The sequence below is a fragment of the Xyrauchen texanus genome, chromosome 35, assembly GCF_025860055.1.
Source record: "Xyrauchen texanus isolate HMW12.3.18 chromosome 35, RBS_HiC_50CHRs, whole genome shotgun sequence".
NCBI lineage: Eukaryota > Metazoa > Chordata > Actinopteri > Cypriniformes > Catostomidae > Xyrauchen > Xyrauchen texanus.
In genome coordinates, this window is record NC_068310.1 from 1,346,313 (window position 1) to 1,367,764 (window position 21,452).

A 21,452-nucleotide genomic window follows, 5' to 3' on the forward strand; every position below is an offset into this window, starting at 1 on the left:
CGGGACGCAGTCATCGTGCTGTAGCTGAATCAGTTCTATGAAATATTAATAATCAATCATAACTTGTTATAATCGATTATGAATATTTGGATCAGTTAATCGGGTTAACTTGATGTAGCTACATTAACATTACAACCAAATACTCAGTTCATCCCGTGAACACTCAATATTGGTTATTGATTAATTAATTAATAGAAATGTACATTTCGGGGCATGGGAAATGTCTTTCTTACTAAGTATTAAGAGCAAGTAGTCAAAATCTATGATTAGTGACTTTAGATATGAGCTTGAGACACAGACAACTTTACATGTGACATGAACAAGTCTTTATTAACTAGACTAAACATTTAAACTACTCTAACATACATATACATACATGCATACAGTTTACCAAGGGAAAGAGGGCTGAAGCAGAATACAGGAAGGCAAGAAGTTATAGCATTGTTTGAAATTCAGCAGATCAACAGCCTGAGCAAACCATCATATTAGTTCTGACACGCCCTTTTAGAAAGGGGTAAGGATACTTAATGTATCAAATAATGAGACTAAGTTTGATACTTGCATGTCCCATTTGAATTAAACTGTCCTGATGCAATTTGTTGAGGCTCCAGTTGATCTTTGATGATGTTGTCTTGATGAGAGAGAACCAGTGGGAGTCAGAGGATCTTTGGTGAATGGAAAGACAAGGCTGTAGCCTGGCGCACGCTTGGGAGTCCTTGGGGCCTTCTAGTTCAGCATCATCTTAATTAGGACTTCTCAGGAAGGACCAAGAGAGTAAGAGAGCACAAGGCTCAGAGGACCAGAAAGCAAGAGGACAGGAAGCAAGAGGGAAAGAAGCAAGAGAGAGAGAAGGGCCGTTGTGGATGCAATTTATAACCTTAGAAAACGTGTCCCACCTCTCATTGGCTCGACCAATAAGAAGGGTGGAAGTTCCAGGCGGGAATTTGGTTTATTGCTCTTTGTTGAGCAATAAAGGGGTGGTAGCCAATGAAGAAACTAGGAAATATTCTTGTAATACTAATATGTTGTTGTTATCGACATATCATGTACCCAGTCATTTCGATCTTGAAAATACCAAGTTATAGAGACCAAATATGCCACACATATGATTTCGGTTAACCATAGTATGCAAAGTCTGAAACATTAACCCATTAGAGTTTGCAAGAAAACATAGACCAAACAACATTTAGGAAAATCATGAAATGGAGCATTAGATACATGTCAATACATTTATCACATGGATATATATATAGAATAGAATATATAGGATTAAAAGGGTTAATTTCTCCTTCTCAGTAAGAATTAAGTGAGGGTCTGTACTCTGAACATTCCTTCAGAGGTCGTAAAAGTCCCCTTTATTTTAAATCATGAGATGGTTCCTTTGTCCCGTCAAGGCTCATTTGCATCCTTTATGACTCGGGGTCAGGACTTTGGTTTGAATAACTCAAAAGATGGTAAAACATAGCAGAACACAATTCTAAGGTAATCTTATATTTATATTCAGCTAGGACAAGTCGTAATGTTTAATTTGATACCAAGAAACGTGTATTTAGTACACTTAAAAGGGGATATACACTCTGAGGCTATTAAATATACGGCCTCCGAGTTTTACTACACAACTAAACAGTCTTACTAGTTTGATCTAACATCAGAACACAAACATACGGGATTAAAACATATTTCATTAGGAATAAGCAATTCTAGGTTTAAATGGAAGACACACATACACTCTCTGTTGCCAGCTTTTCACGTGCCCTTTTCTCACATGGTGAAGCACGCGTGTGAGGCTGAGTCATATGGGAAAGGGGGTTAGCAGGCACGAGGATTTCCTGTCAATAGTTCATTGTCTCTTTGTCAATACATTTATTGTGCTCGTGGAGACTAGTTGGCGCTATTTCAGTGATTAGAGGGGTTTTAACAGTGGGTTCTTTCTTATTCATGAATCTGCTGAGGCCACTGATCCTCCGCCATACCTTACAGTGCTTTCCCTATTCATTTCCAATTAGTGAGATGCGGCAGTCGAAGTGGGACCACTTTCCAAGCTTGTTCACCAGAATCCTGCTGCTTTGTTGTGCCCGACTGCTTGCAGCCCACACAACACAAGATAAAAATATTTTATTTCTCCACGGCTGCTGCTTATCATTGACCAATCAGAGCTGGAATTATTTACAACCAAACAAATAAAAAACAACATGGACAAATATACTCACTGTCGCTGAATTTCCTGAGCTATAGAACGTTTCTATGAGCGTTTAGAGAGAAATAGGAAAACTGTCGGTGTACCAGGTGAAAACAGACCACAGAAACATTATGTTTGGAAAATAGACAATGTATACAAATGTGCCATGGACAGTCAACTTTCATTTTTTCTTCTGCAACAGGTGTCTAAAACATCAACTTTAAATAAACAGAAAATACAATTACCCAGACGGGTTATTGTTGGCAGTGTTTTGTGAATTTTGAAAGTTCATTTGTAGCCCTATTTTAATTATTGATATTATGTTATTTATACTGTACCAATTTGCCAATACAAATATGAAGTAACATGCAGTCTGTTTCTTTAGTCATTAAAAAATGCAGAACTCATCAAATGTGGAGACAGGCTGCTAGACACATAATTATTTACAATTACATTGTTTAGCCTTTATAATATAATTTTAGAGAGAGAGATCGCGTGTGGGATTACCTCTATTTTGCTGCAGCTCACATCAGCAATAATAATGATTCAAATGACCACGGTCTAAGTTTAAGTATACTTCTCATAGTATATTCTCCATGCTAAACAACTGTTTACAACCCCACTGAGTCGCAGGGGTGCACTGACATGAAGTCTCTGTTTGTTGCTTGCATGTGTGTGTGTGTGTCCATGTGTGAGAGAGTGTGTGTGATAACGAAAGAGGGTGAGAGGGGAAGCACAAGGGTGCTTTCCACAGATATAAAAATGTGTTTCTGATAATAAAGAAGCTGTTGTATTTATCAAGTTACGGGGGTGCGTTTACATCAAGCCTCTGTTTGCTGGTTGCGACTAAGTGTCACGAACCCCGCTCCCTCGCTCCGCCCCCTCGAGCTTCCACGCTCGTTCCGCCCCCTCGAGCTCGCACGCTGATTTTGCTTCCTTGAGCTTCCACGCTCGTTTTGCTCCTACGAGCTCTCATGCTCGTAGCAGGTCTCCCTCCTCGGGCTCACATGCCCGCTCCCAATGGCCAGAACATTATGACCACCTGCACTCGTCTCAATCACCCCTTTATTCGTTTCATCTGCACTCGTCTCATCACCTTTCATTGTTTACACCTGCACCTTCCCCTATAAATACCACAGCACATCCGTTTCACGGGTGTTGGTTATTGTATTTAGTTTCCCGTGTCTTTGCCCCCGCTAGTCTCGTCAAGTTTTGATCCCCTCTTGAACTCCTCTTGATTACCCCCTTAGCTTGCCAGCTCCTCGTTCCCCTAGTACCCCTGTCTACTCCCTTTGTTAGTTTACCCGCTCTCGATCCTGTTTACCCGGCTTTGACCCTCGCTCCCTCGACTACTCTCCCGGATTTGCCCCTTTACTCTCTTTGATTCCCTGGCTTTTGACCCTCACGCTTCCCTCGACAACTCTTCACTGGATTTGCCCTTTTGTACTTTTGCCTGCTTTTATTGTTAACAATAAAAGCAGTTTTTGACTTACATTGTGACTGTCTCATCTTGTGTGTGTGTGTCCGGGTTACAGAATAACCAACCTCACCGAAGACAGTCACAATGCATCACACGGAGAATTCGCGCAGCTCACTAGAGCGGATGTTTTCAGCGCACTCTGCCCCAGGATCTACCGGTGGGAGTCATGATCGCGCGCTCACAGCCCAGGGCCAGCAGGTACGTGCGATTTTTGATTTTTGTCACCCTGCTTCACCTGTGTCTGCCCCTGAGCCCGTTTATGCTTCCCATGCATATTTGAGCGCCGTGAACTCTCCAGGTTTTTTGGCTCTTCGGACGCTGACCAAGGGGTTTTTATGCGAGGCAGCGGTTGTGTAACTCATAACTCCGCCCTCGACATTAAGGAGGCCTGTCACGGTCCCGAGGCCTGTCATGGCCCCAGTCCCGAAGCCTGTCACGGCCCCAGTCCCGAAGCCTGTCACGGCCCTCGTCCCGAAGCCTGACATGGCCCTAGCCCCGAAGCCTGTCACGGCCCCAGTCCCGAAGCCTGACACGGCCCTAGCCCCGAAGCCTGACACGGCCCCAGTCCCGAGGCCTGTCACGGCCCCAGTCTCGAAGCCTGTCACGGCCCCAGTCTCGAAGCCTGTCACGGCCCCAGTCTCGAAGCCTGTCACGGCCAGCGAGTCAACGCCCATGCCCGCCACGGCCAGAGAGTCAGCACCCATGCCCGCCATGGCCAACGAGCCAGCGCCCATGCCCGCCACGGCCAACGAGCCAGCGCCCATGCCCGCCACGGCCAACGAGCCCGCGCCCATGCCCGCCACGGTCGGCGAGCTAGCGCCTGTAGCCTCGACCGTCCCCATGGCCACGTCCCCTGTTGGCCGAGGACGCAAGAGAAGGAAGAGGGCCCCTTCTCCCCAGTCTCATCTTGTGCTCAAGACCGCAGAGGTTCCCTCAGAGTCTTCCACAGCTCTACCGACCTCTGCTCCGCCCTCAGAGTCTTCCACGGCTCTGCCGGGTTCTGCTCCGCCCCCAGAGTCTTCCACGGCTCTGCCGGGTTCTGCTCCACCACCAGGGTCTTCCACGGCTCTGCCGGGTTCTGCTCCGCCCCCAGGGTCTTCCACGGCTCTGCCGGGTTCTACTCCACCCCCAGGGTCTTCCACGGCTCTGCCGGGTTCTGCTCCGCCCCCAGAGTCTTCCACGGCTCTGCCGGGTTCTGCTCCGCCCCCAGAGTCTCCCACGGCTCTGCCGGGTTCTGCTCCACCCCCAGAGTCTTCCACGGCTCTGCCGGGTTCTGCTCCGCCCCCAGAGTCTCCCACGGCTCTGCCGGGTTCTGCTCCACCCCCAGAGTCTTCCACGGCTCTGCCGGGTTCTGCTCCGCCCCCAGAGTCTTCCACGGCTCTGCCGGGTTCTGCTCCACCACCAGGGTCTTCCACGGCTCTGCCGGGTTCTGCTCCACCCCCAGGGTCTTCCACGGCTCTGCCGGGTTCTACTCCACCCCCAGGGTCTTCCACGGCTCTGCCGGGTTCTGCTCCGCCCCCAGAGTCTTCCACGGCTCTGCCGGGTTCTGCTCCGCCCCCAGAGTCTCCCACGGCTCTGCCGGGTTCTGCTCCACCCCCAGAGTCTTCCACGGCTCTGCCAGCCTCTGCTCCGCTCTCAGAGTCTTCCACGGCTCTGCCAGCCTCTGCTCGCCCCTCAGAGCCCTTGCGGTCTCCACCTCTCGAGTCTCCCAAGGCCCCTCCTCCCAAGCCTCCCAGGGCTCCTCTCAAGCCTCCCAGGGCTCTTCCTCTCGAGCCTCCTAAGGCTCCTCCTCTCGAGCCTCCCAGAGCTCCGCCTCTCAAGCCTCTCAGGGCTTCTCCTCCCGAGTCTTTCAAGGCTCCTCCTCCCAAGCCTCCCAGGGCTCCTCCTCTCGAGCCTCTCAGGGCTTCTCCTCTCGAGTATTTCAGGGCTCCCCCTCCCAAGCCTCTCAGGGCTTCTCTCGAGTCCTTCAGGGCTCCACCCATCAAGCCTCTCACGGCTTCGCCTCTCGAGTCTTTCAGGGCTCCTCCTCCCCTCGAGCCTCTCAGGGCTCCGTCCCTCGAGTCTTTCATAGCTCCACCCCTCAAGCCTCTCACGGCTTCGCCTCTCGAGTCTCTCAGGGTTCCTCCTCCCCTCGAGCCTCTCAGGGCTCCGTCCCTCGAGTCTTTCATGGCTCCACCCCTCAAGCCTCTCACGGCTCCCCCTCTCGAGTCTCTCAGGGCTCCTCCCCCTCTCAAGCCTCTCAGGGCTTCCCCTCTCGAGCCTCTCAGGGCTCCTCCTCCCCTCAAGCCTCTCAGGGCTTCTCCTCTCGAGTCTTTCAGGGCTCCACCCCCTTCCAAGCCTCTCAGGGCTTCGTCTCTCGAGTCTTCCAGGGCTCCTCCTCCTCCCGAGCCTCTCGGGGCTCCGTCTCTTGAGTCTTTCATGGCTCCCCCCCTCGAGCCTCTCGAGCCTTCCAGGGCCCCACCTCTAGAGCCTCTCGAGTCTTCCATGACCTTTTTCCCCTTTTTCCCCGAGCCTCTCACGGCTCCACCTCCAGAGCCTTCCAGGCCTCCACCTCTAGAGCCTCCCACGGCGCCACCGTCATTGGCTCCACCTCCAGAGCCTTTCAGGCCTTCGCCCCTAAAGCCTCCTTCGGCTCCAGCTCCAGAGCCTTCCAGAACCCCACCTCCAGAGCCGCCTACAGTGCCGCCTCTGACGGCACCGCCTTTCATGGCTCTTCCCTGGCCCCCTGACCCTGTCCGGTGGCCCCCTGACACTCTCCCTGTCCTGTGCCCTCTTCCCTGGCCTCCTGACCCTGTTCCTGTCTGGTGGTCACCTTCCAGACCCCCGGACCCAGTCCCTGTCCTCCAGTCGCCTTCCAGACCCCCTGACCCAGCCTCTGCCCTATGGCTGCCCCCTAGATCTCTGACCACCCGCCTGTCCGCTATGTTTCCCCTGACCTTGCCTTGAAACTGCCCATTGACCCCATGGACTGTCTTATTTCCCTCTGTGCCCCTTGGACTGCCCTCAGTTTTGTTTGTGTGTTTTGTGGGTTGTCTGTTCAGGGTTTTTTGTTTGTTGGGGTCGTCCAGCACCACTTCCTCGCAACCGAGCGTGGCCGTCAGGAGCCGTCCGTTTTAGAGGGGGGAGTACTGTCACAAACCCCGCTCCCTCGCTCCGCCCCCTCGAGCTTCCATGCTCGTTCCGCCCCCTCGAGCTCGCACGCTCGTTTTGCTCCCTCGAGCTTCCACGCTCGTTTTGCTCCTACGAGCTCTCATGCTCGTAGCAGGTCTCCCTCCTCGGGCTCACACGCCCGCTCCCAATGGCCAGAACATTATGACCACCTGCACTCGTCTCAATCACCCCTTTATTCGTTTCACCTGCACTCGTCTCATCACCTTTCATTGTTTACACCTGCACCTTCCCCTATAAATACCACAGCACATCCGCTTCACGGTGTTGGTTATTGTATTTAGTTTCCGTGTCTTTGCCCCCGCTAGTCTCGTCTAGTTTTGATCCCCTCTTGAACTCCTCTTGATTACCTCCTTAGCTTGCCAGCTCCTCGTTCCCCTAGTACCCCTGTCTACTCCCTTTGTTAGTTTACCCGCCTCTCGATCCTGTTTACCCCGGCTTTGACCCTCGCTCCCCTCGACTACTCTCCCGGATTTGCCCCCTTTGCTCTCTTTGATTCCCCGGCTTTTGACCCTACGCTTCCCTCGACAACTCTTCACTGGATTTGCCCGTTTGTACTTTTGCCTGCTTTTATTGTTAAAAATAAAAGCAGTTTTTGACTTACATTGTGACTCATCTTGTGTGTGTGTGTCCAGGTTACACTAAGTGTGTTTGTGTGTGTGTGTGTGTGTGTGTGTGTCACACCGATTGTTGTGAAAAGCGCTTTACAAATAAATATGACTTGACTTGCTCTATGAAATAACTGAAATAATGATAATAAAAAAAAATACCTGCTGGGAATTCTGCTCAAAGATTCCCTAATTCTCTGTGACGGCACTGGAGGGAGGGCTGGAGGTCCACTTTCACCAGAAATCGGAAACCATCTACTGAACAGATGTCAGGTGTCAGACATGCTAGAATACACCTGCTCACTTGTTTCGCTTGATATTGTTGAATCAATTTGACAAGAATTCTGATGTAAAGTCACTTACAGATGCTCTCGGATGTTGCTCCAGTCGACACACATAGTGGGCACTTTTGTGCTGCAGTGTTCATGGAACTTGTAGCCACAACGTTGGCAGCGGAAAGCATTTAACAGGAGCTACTGGCATACAGTCAGGTCCATAAATATTGGGACATCAACACAATTATAATCTTTTTGGCTCTATACACCGCCACAATGGATTTGAAATGAAACGAACAAGATGTGCTTTAACTGCAGACTTTCAGCTTTAATTTGAGGTTATTTACATCCAAATCAGGTGAACGGTGTAGGAATTACAACAGTTTGTATATGTGCCTCCCACTTTTTAATGCCGTTTTCACCACTGAATCTTTCTGCAGAGGAGACTTTGTTCTTGAATACAGAGGTGAACTTTTGAGTTCAAAGGAGAGTCTTGAACGAACTAAAAACTACACTGAAACTGAGAGCACATTCTTGTTTCATTTTCAGTGGCATGGAAAATATTGGTGGTAAGTACATCAAGAACTGTTGACTTGATGTAGTAGGGAAGCTCAAAGAGATATTTTCTTCAAGAGAGTAAAAGGGCCAATTTTACCAATAATGATCATTCTCTCATCATTTACTCATTCTTATTCTATCTGACTCCCAATTTAAGTCATCATTCCCTATAAATCTTTATACATGAATAACTCCTTTCACATTTGGAATGTACAGTGCTCTGCACATGTGTCAAGTGCAAACAACCGTAAACAAGCTTCTCTCATGAACTACAGTGGAGGATTTATAGAGAATAATGACATATTTGGGTTGAATTCTCACCCAAAACTAATTGTATCATTTCAGAAGACATGGACTAAACACTTGAGAGGTACAGGTGCATCTAAAAAATTTGAATATCATGGAAAAGTTAAAAAAGTGGAACTTTCATATATTCTAGATTCATTACACATAAAATGTTTTTTTTTTTTTGTTTTAATGTTGATGATTACAGCTCATGGAAATAAAAAATCCAGTATCTCAAAATATTAGATTAAAGAATTTATAATACAGAAATGTCAACCTTCTGAAAAGTATGTTAATTTATGCACTCAATGCTTGGTCAGGGCTCTTTTTGCACAAATTATTGCATCAATGTGGCGTGACATGGAGGCAATCTGTCTGTGGCACTGCTGTGGTGTTCTGGAAGCACAGGATGCTTTGATAGCGGCCATCAGCTTGTCTGTATTGTTGGGCACAGTAATTTCATTGTTAGAAAACCAGTTACTTGTAGTTCTGGCTCTGTGGGCAGGTGCCAAGTCCTGCTGGAAAAGGAAATCAGCATCTCCAAAAAGCTTGTCAGCAGATGGAAGCATGAATTGCTCTAAAATATCCTGGTAGACGGCTGAATTGACTCTCGACTTGAGAGAAAACAGTGGACCAACACCAGCAGATGACATGGCACCCCAAATCATCACTGACTGTGGAAACTTCACACTGGCCTCTCCACTGAGCAACGGTCCAGTTCTTCTCCTTTAACCCAAGTAAGACGGTTCTGACGTTGTCTCTGGTTCAGGAGTGGCTTGACACTTGGAATGGAACAGCACTCTTTCAGCAATGACCTTCTGTGGCTTACCCTCCTAGTGGAGGATGTCAATGAGTGTCTTCTGGACAACTGTCAAGTCAGCAGTCTTCCCCATGATTGTGGTTGTGTGTACTGAACCAGACGGAGATTAAAGGCTCAGGAAACCTTTGCAGGTGTTTTGAGTTAATTAGCCGATTAAAACTCTTCTCAGGTTGATATTTCTGTATTATAAATTCTGTATTCTAATATCTTGAGATACTGAATTTTTTATTTATATGAGCTGTATGCTGTAATCATCAAGATTGTAACAAAAAAAGGCTTGAAATATTGCATTTTATGTGTAATGAATCTAGAATATATGAAAGTTCCACTTTTTTAATGAATTTTTTTGAGCACCTGTATGTTTTTCCTTTATGCTGCCTTTATGACCTTTTTGAGCTTGAAAGCTTTGGACTCCATTGGCTTACATTGTAAAGACCAAAACACGTCATAAATTCATTCCACAGGAGACAGAAAGTCATATGAGGGTGAGTAAATGATGAGAGAATTATTTTTGTGGGTGAACTGTGCCTTTAATATAATTTTTTTAGAAACAGACCGTAGAAGTGAAAAACACTTCTGTATATGTCTTGCATACATTTTAGTGGTAAGTGTGTGTGTTTATATAGTATGGATGCATCCAAGGAAGACAAGTCCCTGGGAAGACTTGTCAACGATGAGAACAAAAATCCTACTTGCAAAATGAGGACTGTTGAAGTGAAGAAAAGCCTCATCTTTATCTATTTGCTGTACTGAGACATTTTACCAGGTGAAGAAATCACTTACAACTATGGAGATTCGGACTGGCCGTGGAGAGATAAGGTACCATAAAGAAAATGCTAGAATTCATAAGCAGCAATTTATTTGAAGCGTCAACAGAATCCAGTGATGTAAAATCGGTCAGCAGTTTGGGCCCACAGAAATTGGTAAGTACAGTTAATTCTGCTTCACTCCTTGTAATGACAAAATGGGTCATTTTGAAGCTTAGAGGCTGGATTTTATAATACATTAAAACAATATAACTAACTCTTAAAGGAGTAGTTCACCCTAAAATAAGAATTCTTTCATTATATTCATGCCATCACAGATGAATATGACTTTCATTCTTCAGCAGAACACAAATAAAGATTTTTAGAAGAATATCTCAGCTCTGTAGGTCTGTACAATGCAACTCAACAGGTACCAAATTTTGATAGTCCCAAAGTAATCGACACAACTGCAGTCCGCCATTAATGTCTTCCCAAGCTAAATGAATGATGTTTATAAGAAAATAACAGAATTAAAAAGTTATGATAAATCTTCACTTCTGGTCACATTCTTCTCTTCCACGACGCTTAATGTAAGTGTTAACAAGTCAAGTGAGAAGTGATACAAAATTTCTTTGACTTGTCCTCACTTTTCCCTCAACTATACCAGAGCAGTGCTTACCAAAAATAAAACAACATCGTTAAATTAACAAAACATACATCTTACCTTTTGGCTCACCTCAGTGATGCTTTAATGTCTTTAGGTGCCACAGATTTTAACATTGACAATGTATATTTCACTCTTGGCTTAAGCTAATTACCTATTTTATATCTACAGCAGTGGTTTCAATCAAGAACGTCAAAGTTGCGACAACATCATGAAGATTGTTATAATCGCTTTAAAAGAGCAGAGAAAAGGGTTGACTCCCCTGACGCAACCCCAAGAGTCGGGCCGCTGGCTCCATAATGTCAAGGACGGGGTTATGAGTTACATAACCACTGCCTTGCACGGAAAACCCTTGGTTCGCGTCCGATGAGCCATAAAACCTCTCCGGGGATGGAGAGCATACGGCGCTCGCGGATGCGTGGAAAGCATCAACGGGCTCAGGGGCAGACACAGGTGAAACAGGGTGACATAAATCAGACAAAGAACATACCTGCTGCCCCTGGGTCACGGCGCTCGGTCCTGCCTCCAAACTGTAGCTCCTCGCACCGAATGTGACGTGCACCTCCGCTCTAGTGAGCTGCGCGAATCCTCAGCGGGGCATTGTGACTGTCTTCGGTAACGGTTGGTTATTCTGTAACCCGCTCAAGAAGAGACAGTCACAATGTAAGTCAAACTGCGTTTTATTGCAGGCAGGCAAAAGTACAATCAAGGGGCAAATCCAGTGAAGAGTAGTCAAGGGGAGCGAGAGGTCGAAGCCGGGAATCGGAGAGAGTAAAGGGGCAAATCCGGGAGAGTAGTAGAGGGAGCGAGGGTCAAAGCCGGGGTAAACAGGATCAGCGAGACGGGACTAGAGGGAGCAAAATACAGGGGAACAAGGGGAGCTGGCAAGCTAAGGGGGAAACGAGAGGAGTTTCAGAACTAGACGAGACTAGCGGGGGGCAAAGACACGGGAAACTAAATACAATAACCAACAACCGTGAGACGAAGGGTAGTGATATATATAGGGGAAGGTGCAGGTGTAAACAATGATAGGTGATGTGACGAGTGCAGGTGAAACTAATGTGCAGGAGTGCAGATGACGCGAGTGCAGGTGGTCATAATGTTCTGGGGGATTGGAAACGCGTGAGAAACTCGAGGAAGGGAGATTGCCTACGAGCATGTGAGCGAGTAGGAGCAAAGTGGGCGTGAGGGCTCGAGCGAGCAAAAAGAGCGTGCGAGCTCGAGGGGGCGGAACGAGCGTGGGAGCTCGAGGGGGCGGAACGAGCATGGAAGCTCGAGGGGGCGGAGCGAGGGAGCGGGGTTCGTGACAAAGGGAAAAATTAAAACACCAATTAATATTCTTTTTTTTTCTCTGTATGTGGCAACACCTTTAAACTCACCAGAGTGTGATCTGAGACTAAGATGTTTCCAACTAAGCAATCAACAATAGATGATATGAGGGATTTAAAAATCTATTCTAGAATAAATCTTATGGGCTGATGAAAAAAATCAATCAATAGATTAAAGTCTCCTCCCAACATTATATCATGAGGGGTGCCAACGGATTGTAAACATTTTTTAACACCATAAAAAAGCCCTGATCATCAGCGTTATGTGCAGAAATATTAGCCAAGCTCAACATTTGCCCCTGAATTTCTGCTAAAACAATAATGATGTTTCATAATTTATCTTTAATCCATTTGAGATATTTGAAGATGTTTACTTATCAATGTAATGACTCCCCTGCTCTTACTCGAACCAGCACTAAAGAAAACATGTCCACCCCATATCTTCCCAAAATGTTCAGCTTCCTGCAGGAAAGATGTGTTTCTTTAAGAAACACTATATCCTATTTCTTACGCTTTTAAGAAAATAAATAACCTTCCTTCTTTTTATGGGGTGTCCCAACCCATTCACATTCCATGTGGAGAGAGACAATCCACTCATTAATATTTGACATTTTAACATAGTAGAGGAATTATGAATATAATTATAAAGACCACATTCCACATTGGTGCAACAATCAACCCCGAACTTTCCCCAGCAAAAAAGAAAAATGTGTGCTTTAATCCCGCGCACGACATCAGCAATTGGTGTCCATCCCTCTAAACTCAAACAGTCCATGTACGCCTACGATAGTCCCTGCGACAAACTTGCCATCAGATTGCTCAAGTCCGTTGCTTCTACACAAAAATGTGTAAAACAGAATTACACATCAGAAGATCATCTATAAAACAAACTCCAGCCCATAAGCGGAATAAACACAAAAAAAGTGTAGATTCATCCACTTACCGTAATTTCCGGACTATTGAGCGCACCTGAATATAAGCCGCACCCACTGATTTTTAAAAAAAATATTATTTTGAACATAAATAAGCCGCGACCTGTCTATAAGCGCAGGTGCCTACCGTACATTGAAACAAATTAACTTTACACAGGCTTTAATCGAAACACGGCTTGTAACAAAAATAAATAGGCTTTAACGAAACACGGTGTGGCAGCGGGGCGTGGTCAAGCGCCCGTCCGGAGAGAAAAGCGGTAAGCTTAGCTTACATCTGAGCTAAATTATGTCTAACACCGGTGTCTAATTTCAGTAAGCATGGGGAGAGCGGCATAAAAGGCAGCAGCCACAGAGCTGAGAAAGTGACACACGTCAGTCTAGTGTTGGCGATAGAAGAATTGAGAAACTTTATAAAATTGATTGTAAACATTGCTGTGGCCATTAAAAGCCTTACCTGGAACGTCAAGTGCCCTGCTGAAAACTGTCACACTGGTGCCCGTGGTGACAGTTTTCCCAAGAAGGACACGTGAAGCAGGGCACTTGAAACACACGGCTTGTAATAAAATATTTGCAGTAAACAGTAGCCTACCAAGAAAGTCATTGGTCACTATCTTCCTCGCCCTGTGCACTGAAACCACTGAAGTCATCTCCTTCGGTGTCGGAGTTGAATAGCCTCAGAATAGCCTCAGATTTAGTTGTCTTTTGCACTGAGTCAATTCCTCACGCTGCTGTTTCCAACGTCTCCGTGCAGCAGCTCTATTTCCTTTCCAACAGCCAGATCAATCGCCTTCAACTTGAAAGCAGCATCATATGCATTTCTCCATGTCTTTGCCATGGTGAGGGTGACAAAATGACTACCGTAATCAGAATAATGGGAAGTTTGAGCGCGCTCGATTTAATCTAAACAGTAAACAAAAAAAGTTTTTGACCTTAACCCGTTCGGCAATTTCATTGGTCTAATGAAAGCTTCACGGCGCCAAAAAACTGAGCACGTCACAGAAAGTTTTTTTTTTTTTTTTTTTTATAAAATCTGAAAGCGGGAAAAATCCATATATTAGCCGCGTCATTGTATAAGCCGCGAGGTTCAAAGCGTCGGAAAAAAGTTGCGGCTTATAGTCCGGAAATTACGGTAATTGTCTTGAAGGTCTCGGCCTGCACAAAACAAGCTCCAGCCGCTAGCGGAAACTGCACAAACAAAACAAAAAACTTTCGTTCAGTTCTTCGTGCAGTCAAACTCACTCCAATGTCCTGTAAGAAATATTCCACAAAACAAACTCCAGCCAACTTGAGGCATAAGCACCTAAAACAAGCAGATTCATCCACAAGCTGTCCCGAAGGATATACAGATACTACACAAAACAATCTTCAGCTGCTAGGCGGAACCAGCACAAAACGAAAAAGGCAATCAGTTTCCTCGGTCAGTCGAGTGTATGTTCAGTGAGACAGGCCCACTAGGCACTAGGATGAAAAACAAATGGCTTACTCCAATGTTTTTATGTAGGACAATGCTTGCTGTGGACATGTAAATATTTTGCAGACATCCTTAGTATCTGTTCTCAATTTGGCCAGGAATATCAGTGCAAAAGTGTCATCCGTTGATGTAAGAGATTCTTGCCTGATTCTATTTAGAGAATATGTCAACAATCAACAGAGCAATGAAAATTGACACAGCCTGTCTCTAAAATCCTAAATGATTTTAATTGTTTAATTTTTGATTAGCACCAATTTAAAATCCTGGTAAATGGGATACTGTTTAAAATATTTGGAAACTACCCAGCTCTATTCATCGATATACAATTAAATCATCCTATAAACCAGCCCTAGTGAGAACATGAGAAAACGGCACCTTTTTATATAAAAATAAATTCCTCTTGCGAATGATCAAATTCAATGCTGTCCCGCATTTTGTGTGTTCATCTTTCTGCATGTTTGTCTGTCAGTGCAACCAGGTGAAGCATTAGATATTTACATACTATGATATTAACAATATATAACAATTATTACATAAATGTCTAACTGTAATTATTTGATTACATTTTTGTGCACTTCAAATTCCAATCACATATGATTATTAGAGAAATGATGTGAGAGGTACATGACATGCTATGCAGCATTTTTAATGCTTGTATGATAACCTGAAAGAGTGTCTTGCTTGTCATTACACTTAAGTAACCACAGTACAATGCTAATTAGATTTACAGAAACCACAGAATGCCCATAGACTACTAACACCTTATCTTATTTAAAAGTGCACTCCCCCTTATTTGAGCACTGAAACATGATGAAAATAAGGATGTACAAGTGTTATTCTCTTTTTCAGTACTCATGGAAAGCCCTCAGTGATTCAGATGTTACAGACTACAGTGATGTTGACCATGTACCCAAGAGCAGCTCAGATGAATCAGATGATAGTGCTTCTGGATATGGCATGGTTGAAAGTAGCTTCGATGAAGCTAATGAAAAGACTTCTGGAAAAGGTATGGTCAAAAGTTCTCTGAAAAATCCAACTCCACCTTTTTCACAAAGCTATAAAGATACAAGTTCATCAGACACAGGCGTGACAACACAATCACCAAATGCTAAAGTGCAATGCAAAACCAAAGAGACAGACCCTCTTCTGATGATAGGTCTTTTATTCAATCAATGCCATCACCTGTGCAGGATCGCAAGTCATATAAGAAGCAGTATTGTCTTTATTGCTCTAAGCCTTATTCAAAAATGGCAAGACACCTTGAATTTGTCCATCGCAATGAAGTGGACGTTGCAAAGGCAGTTGCGTTTCCAAAACCTTATAAAGAGAGGCGAATCCAGTTAAACCTCCTTAGAAAAAGGGGCAACTTTGCCCACAACACAGATGTGGCAAGAAATGGACATGGAGAGATGGTTGCCTGCTACTGTCCAAAAGTGAGCAAAAAAGATAAGGATTTAATTCACTGTGTTTACTGCCAAGGGCTTTACAACAAGCGTAGCCTTTGGAAACATTTAAAGAACTGTCCTCTGAAACCTAAAGATGATGAATCCAAGGGCAGGAAAAGAGTCCGATCACTCTGTGCTCTGAAAATTCCAGTTGGCTTAGAGGTGAGCAAAGGTTTAAAGAATATACTTTCCATTATGAACTATGATGAAGTTTCCCGTGTTGTTCACTCTGACTGCTGCATTATGCAACTGGGGAAGCACATGTTTAATTAGGATGGGATCTGATGTTAATAAACATGACTACATCAGACAGAAGATGAAAGAAGTTGGCAGACTTCTTGAAGCAAGGAAGATTACTCCGCTAAGATCTATGGTGGACTTCATCATACCAGCAAATTTCAAACAAGTCATTTCAGCTGTTAAAGTTGTATCTGGCTATGATGAAGAGAAAAACTGCTACCGCATTCCCTCTCTAGCTCTCAAACTTGGTCATTCTTTAAACAAGATCTGTAGTATTGTTGAGAGCAATGCCATGATGTACGGAGACCATCAACGTGCTGAGTGTGCTCGAGACTTCAGATAAAAACACCAGGCTAGATGGAACGAATACATTTCTGCTGGTGCTTTAACTACTTTAAAAGAAGCCAAGTGGAATACCCCTCAGATCATTCCTTTCACTCAAGATGTCAAAGTTCTGCATGCACATCTGGAAAAGAAACACAAAGAGTTCCTAAGCAAGCTCGGAAACTGCCCGTTGGCAAAAAGCTATTCAGCTCTTGCTAAGGTCACATTGACGCAAGTCATCCTGTTCAACAGAAGAAGAGAAGGTGAGGTATCACTAATGCTTTTGGCAGCTTTTAAAAGCAGGGATTCTTCTGAGCTACATGAAGACCTAGCGATCTGTCTTTCGGAGTTCGAGAGAAAGTTGTGTCTGCACTTCACCAGAGTTGAGATCCGTGGTAAACGAGGGAGAAAGGTTCCTGTGCTTCTCAAGCCTTCAATGGTTTCTGCCATGGAGCTGCTTGTTGAAACACGTGAGGTTTGTGAAGTCCCAGCTACGAATCCTTTTCTGTTTGATAGATCAGGAGCGATGTCTGCCTACCGAGGAGGAGAGTGCATTTACAGAGCTGCTCAGGAATGTGGCATAAAGAATCCAGAAGCACTGTCATCAACTAAGCTGAGGAAACACATAGCAGCCATGTCAAAAATCTTGAACCTTGATGAGAACAAAGCAGATCAATTGGCTGATTTCCTCGGTCATGATATCAGAATCCACAGACAATACTATCGTTTACCGAAGGGGACGCTGCAGCTGGCAAAGATGAGCAAGGTCTTGTTAGCTATGGAGAAGGGAACACTCTCGGACTTCAAAGGAAAGACGCTTGATGAGATTGAAATCGACCCAAATGGTATGAGCATGCTTGCATGTCTATGCTAATATTTTTGTCTATGCAAGTTTTTTGACAGAAAATGTAAGAAAAAAGAAAATTACATTTGAATGTATGATGCTATGACGATATTATATTTTCATTCATCAATGGTTTCTTTTAGAACAATTTGAACCCCTCGTTAATGATATGTCAAGTGATGTGGAGGACTGCAGCGACCCATCTTAGTCAGCATCCCCAGAAGAGACGGCTCAACTGTCTGGATCACAAAAGGATCAAAGTAAGCAAAGTTTAATCAATCATTTAATCACCAATAATTACTTTTATATTAACTAAAGGCAACAATCAGGGATGCCAGTTCGGAAGTAAAAAGGTTGTTTTATATCTTGGGGTATGCCTCTGGGCTTTCTTTAGAGAAAATAGACTGCAGGTTTAAATAAAATGAATGATTTAAATGTACATTCAGTAAGCTTTCGCTGTTTTGCTGGCTTTTGTTCAATGACTTCTATATTTTCACACATATCTTTTTTTTTTTTAATGTAATTACAATTGTATTCATTAATCACAGAACATATGTATAATATAAAACAATGTTTATAAGAATATGACACAATCTTGTGTTTTTTATTACAACTAGTGCTGTCGGTCAATTAAAAGTTTTAATCGTGATGAATCGTTTAATTTGACATCATTAATCACTGAATAATCACTGATTTTGGAAGTGCTAAAATTTTACCTTTTAAATTGAAATTAATTTTAAAAAGTAGAATGGGAAAGATCAGGGCTGTGTTTCCCAAAAGCACTGCTAGCATAATTTGATGGTAAAGAGCATAGATGCCTACAGTATCTACGATCTATCCCAGAGATCACAAAGTTGTCTTTTGTTCCAAACTGCATGCAGGTCACTTACAATATATTTATTTATGCCATTTACGATTGATATCAAAATGCAATTATTTGTATTTGCTTTGTAAAATAAATGAATATAGTTAATTTCAGCATATTGTGGGATATTCTGAATGAGTCTATTTTTATTTTTTGACACAATTGTTGTTATTACATTTTTGTGACTTCATTCAATGTAAGAAAAAGTCATCATGAAAGTTTTTTTTTTTTAAGTATTAAAATAATTTATTTTTGCAAGCCCTTGTGATATGCATGTTTGCGATATATCAATAAATTAAATATATTGTGCAGTCCTAAAATGGGCATTAAATCTCTTTAACACTCATCCTCCACAATATTAATCAGTTGGAAGTATATGGGTTTCCTTTTTTTTTGCACATCAACCATACAGCCACGTTCATGAATATGTGCACTATTATGCTAATGAAAGAGTAAATAGCGGTTAACATATGCTCGCGAATCGCCACAAGGAACTTGCATTATCATAACCATTATAAACTGCAATGACTCAAACTTAGTGTTTCAAAAAAAGCATACATCACTTGTAAGAGTATTACTAAAAAACTTTGTGTGTATTAACCCACATTCACACCTGTGGAAAGGCAGGAAAAAACTGAAAGTAACAGAGACGTCATTATAAAAGTCCTCCAGTATAAACACTGGAACATCAGAACACAACGGTAAATGCATTACTCATGATTAAGAACAATTTACTAATTAATCCCATGTGGTAACGTGATAATTTTGTTTGTCATTTTTAATTACAACATTACCAGGACAGAAACAGCACCTTTAGCAGAAGATTAATAGTATTGTGTTTATACTATTATGTGATCATAGGCAGCCTCACCTTATTCTCCGCTGTTTATCCAAAACTGCACTCCTGTCAGATCGTCAAAGAATAGCACAAATATTACTAACTTCCATTGGCCATTTGGCCCCATCCTCACTCGACACAAACTCTTTCAAACACACATCATGTAGGTGACTGATTTGGGTTTCAAAGCTGGGAATTTTCCTGAAATGTAAGCAGTTGGCATCCCTGAGCAATAAGCATCTGAGGGCTTTTCACATTTTCTAATAATCTACAGATTACAATATGTCATGATTGGTTCTGATTTAAAACTTAATTTCCTTATTTTTTCAGGTTCTTTAAAGGCTCCAAAAAGAAAATGGGAGGACATTGAGGTAAAAGCAATAGAAAGGCACATGATGAGGTTCATAAAGACATGCAAAGTTCCTGGTAAGCAAGACTGTGAAAGATGCATTGAAGCAGAGCAAGAGGCTTTGAAGGAGCGAACATGGACTGGCCTGAAAAACTATGTGCTGAAACAGGATCACAAATCTCAAAAACAAAGGGTGCTTTGTAGCCGTGTAGAAGTAAAATGACTTTTCAATATTCAGCACTTTTTGGAATTTTGTTTCATAAGCTGTAACACTTTTTCATTTTCTCTTGAAAAAAACAGTTGTTAAAAGGAGAAGTGAAAGGGATGAAAAGAGGGAGGAGTGAAAGTGAAGTGGAGGAAAAGAGGGAGGAGTGAAAGTGAAGTGGAGGAAAAGAGGGAGGAGTGAAAGTGAAGTAGACGAAAAGAGGGAGGAGTGAAAGTGAAGTAGACGAAAAGAGGGAGGAGTGAAAGTGAAGTGGAGGAAAAGAGGGAAGAGTGAAAGTGAAGTAGACGAAAAGAGGGAGGAGTGAAGGTGAAGTGGAGGAAAAGAGGGAGGAGTGAAAGTGAAGTAGACGAAAAGAGGGAGGAGTGAAAGTGAAGTAGAGGAAAAGAGGGAGGAGTGAAAGTGAAGTAGACGAAAAGAGGGAGGAGTGAAACTGAAGTAGAGGAAAAGAGGGAGGAGTGAAGATATAGTTAATTGTTTAGGCCAAGGTTCTCGATCTCTTTATATATTATATTTCATCTTCTACAATGTGTTCACTGCTTTTTCAACATCTTGGCATTTCTTAGGATTAAGAGAATGATTGTGCATATGTAGTACATTGGCAGGATGTTGCAAAGAATATTACATGCCAATGTTATATATTGCAAAGTCAATTTTAAAAAGTTTGCTTGTACAATACAGTGTGGTGTGTTTTTTCTATCCTCAATTGTTTGTATTTCAGTATCAGAGTCCCCCAAAGAGTCATTCAAGACGAGTTTGTGTAACGTCTGAGTCCTCAAAGTGTCTATTAAGTGGTGTGTGTATCGTCTGAGTCCTCGAAGTGTCTATTAAGTGGAGTGTGTGTGTCGTCTTAGTCCTCGAAGTGTCTATTAAGTGGAGTGTGTGTGTCGTCTTAGTCCTCGAAGTGTCTATTAAGTGGTGTGTGTATCGTCTGAGTCTTCGAAGTGTCTATTAAGTGGAGTGTGTGTAACGCCGGAATCCGCTATAGTGTCAGTTTTGTGGGCTTTTACACTGGCAGTTTCGGATGGCATGAAAAGTTGTTAATGTGTCATGTGGACAGGGTTGGGGAGTAACGGAATACATGTAATGGGATTACGTATTTAAAATACAAAATATTAGTAATATTAGTTTTCCACTTTTTAGATCATTGAGATTAATTTGCATTTTATTGTCATTTGTTTCATTTAATATTCAGTCCTTTCAGATGGAAGGAATATTTAGCCATATAAATGTGATCTTGTTTTAGAAACAACACTGCATAAGATATTTCAGTTTTTCAGAGAATGTATTTTTAACACGTGTATTTTGAATTTTTATAGTCAAAACAAGTGAAAAAATCTACCAGTACTGAAGTAATCCAAAGTATATAGATTACATTACTGACCTTGAGTAATCTAATGCTACATGTTACAAATGACATTTTCCAGCCTGTATTCTGTAATCTGTAGTGGAATACATTTCAAAGTAATCCTCCCAACCATGACATCAGCATTACCTGCAGGAGGTGGTTGGAGTTCGGTGTCAATAGAATTGTGGCACGAGACACATGAGTGACAAAGCAACCTGTACTTGGGGATGCACTTAGAAGTAAAATAACTAGCACATACGTTTTTGCTGATTCAAGCACGATGACATCATCAGTTGGTTGCAATATTGGTTCTCACTTCTGAATTTGGTTCAAAACATTTTTTTTTCTTAAGGTTATACAGCAATTCAAGTTAATAGTGAGAAGAATTGTGGCTTGCCTGTCTAATTGTGGCATCTCAATGATCTCAAAAGTCAAAATAAAAATTCAGTTGTCTAATCCTCA

The 21,452-nt window shown here is 43.3% G+C and overlaps 1 pseudogene; it reads right to left on the minus strand.

Annotated features, from left to right (window-relative positions):
* LOC127629285 (RAF proto-oncogene serine/threonine-protein kinase-like) overlaps positions 1-7,932 on the minus strand; it is a 31,629-nt pseudogene extending 23,697 nt beyond the window's left edge.
* Positions 7,933-21,452: the final 13,520 nt, after the last annotated feature.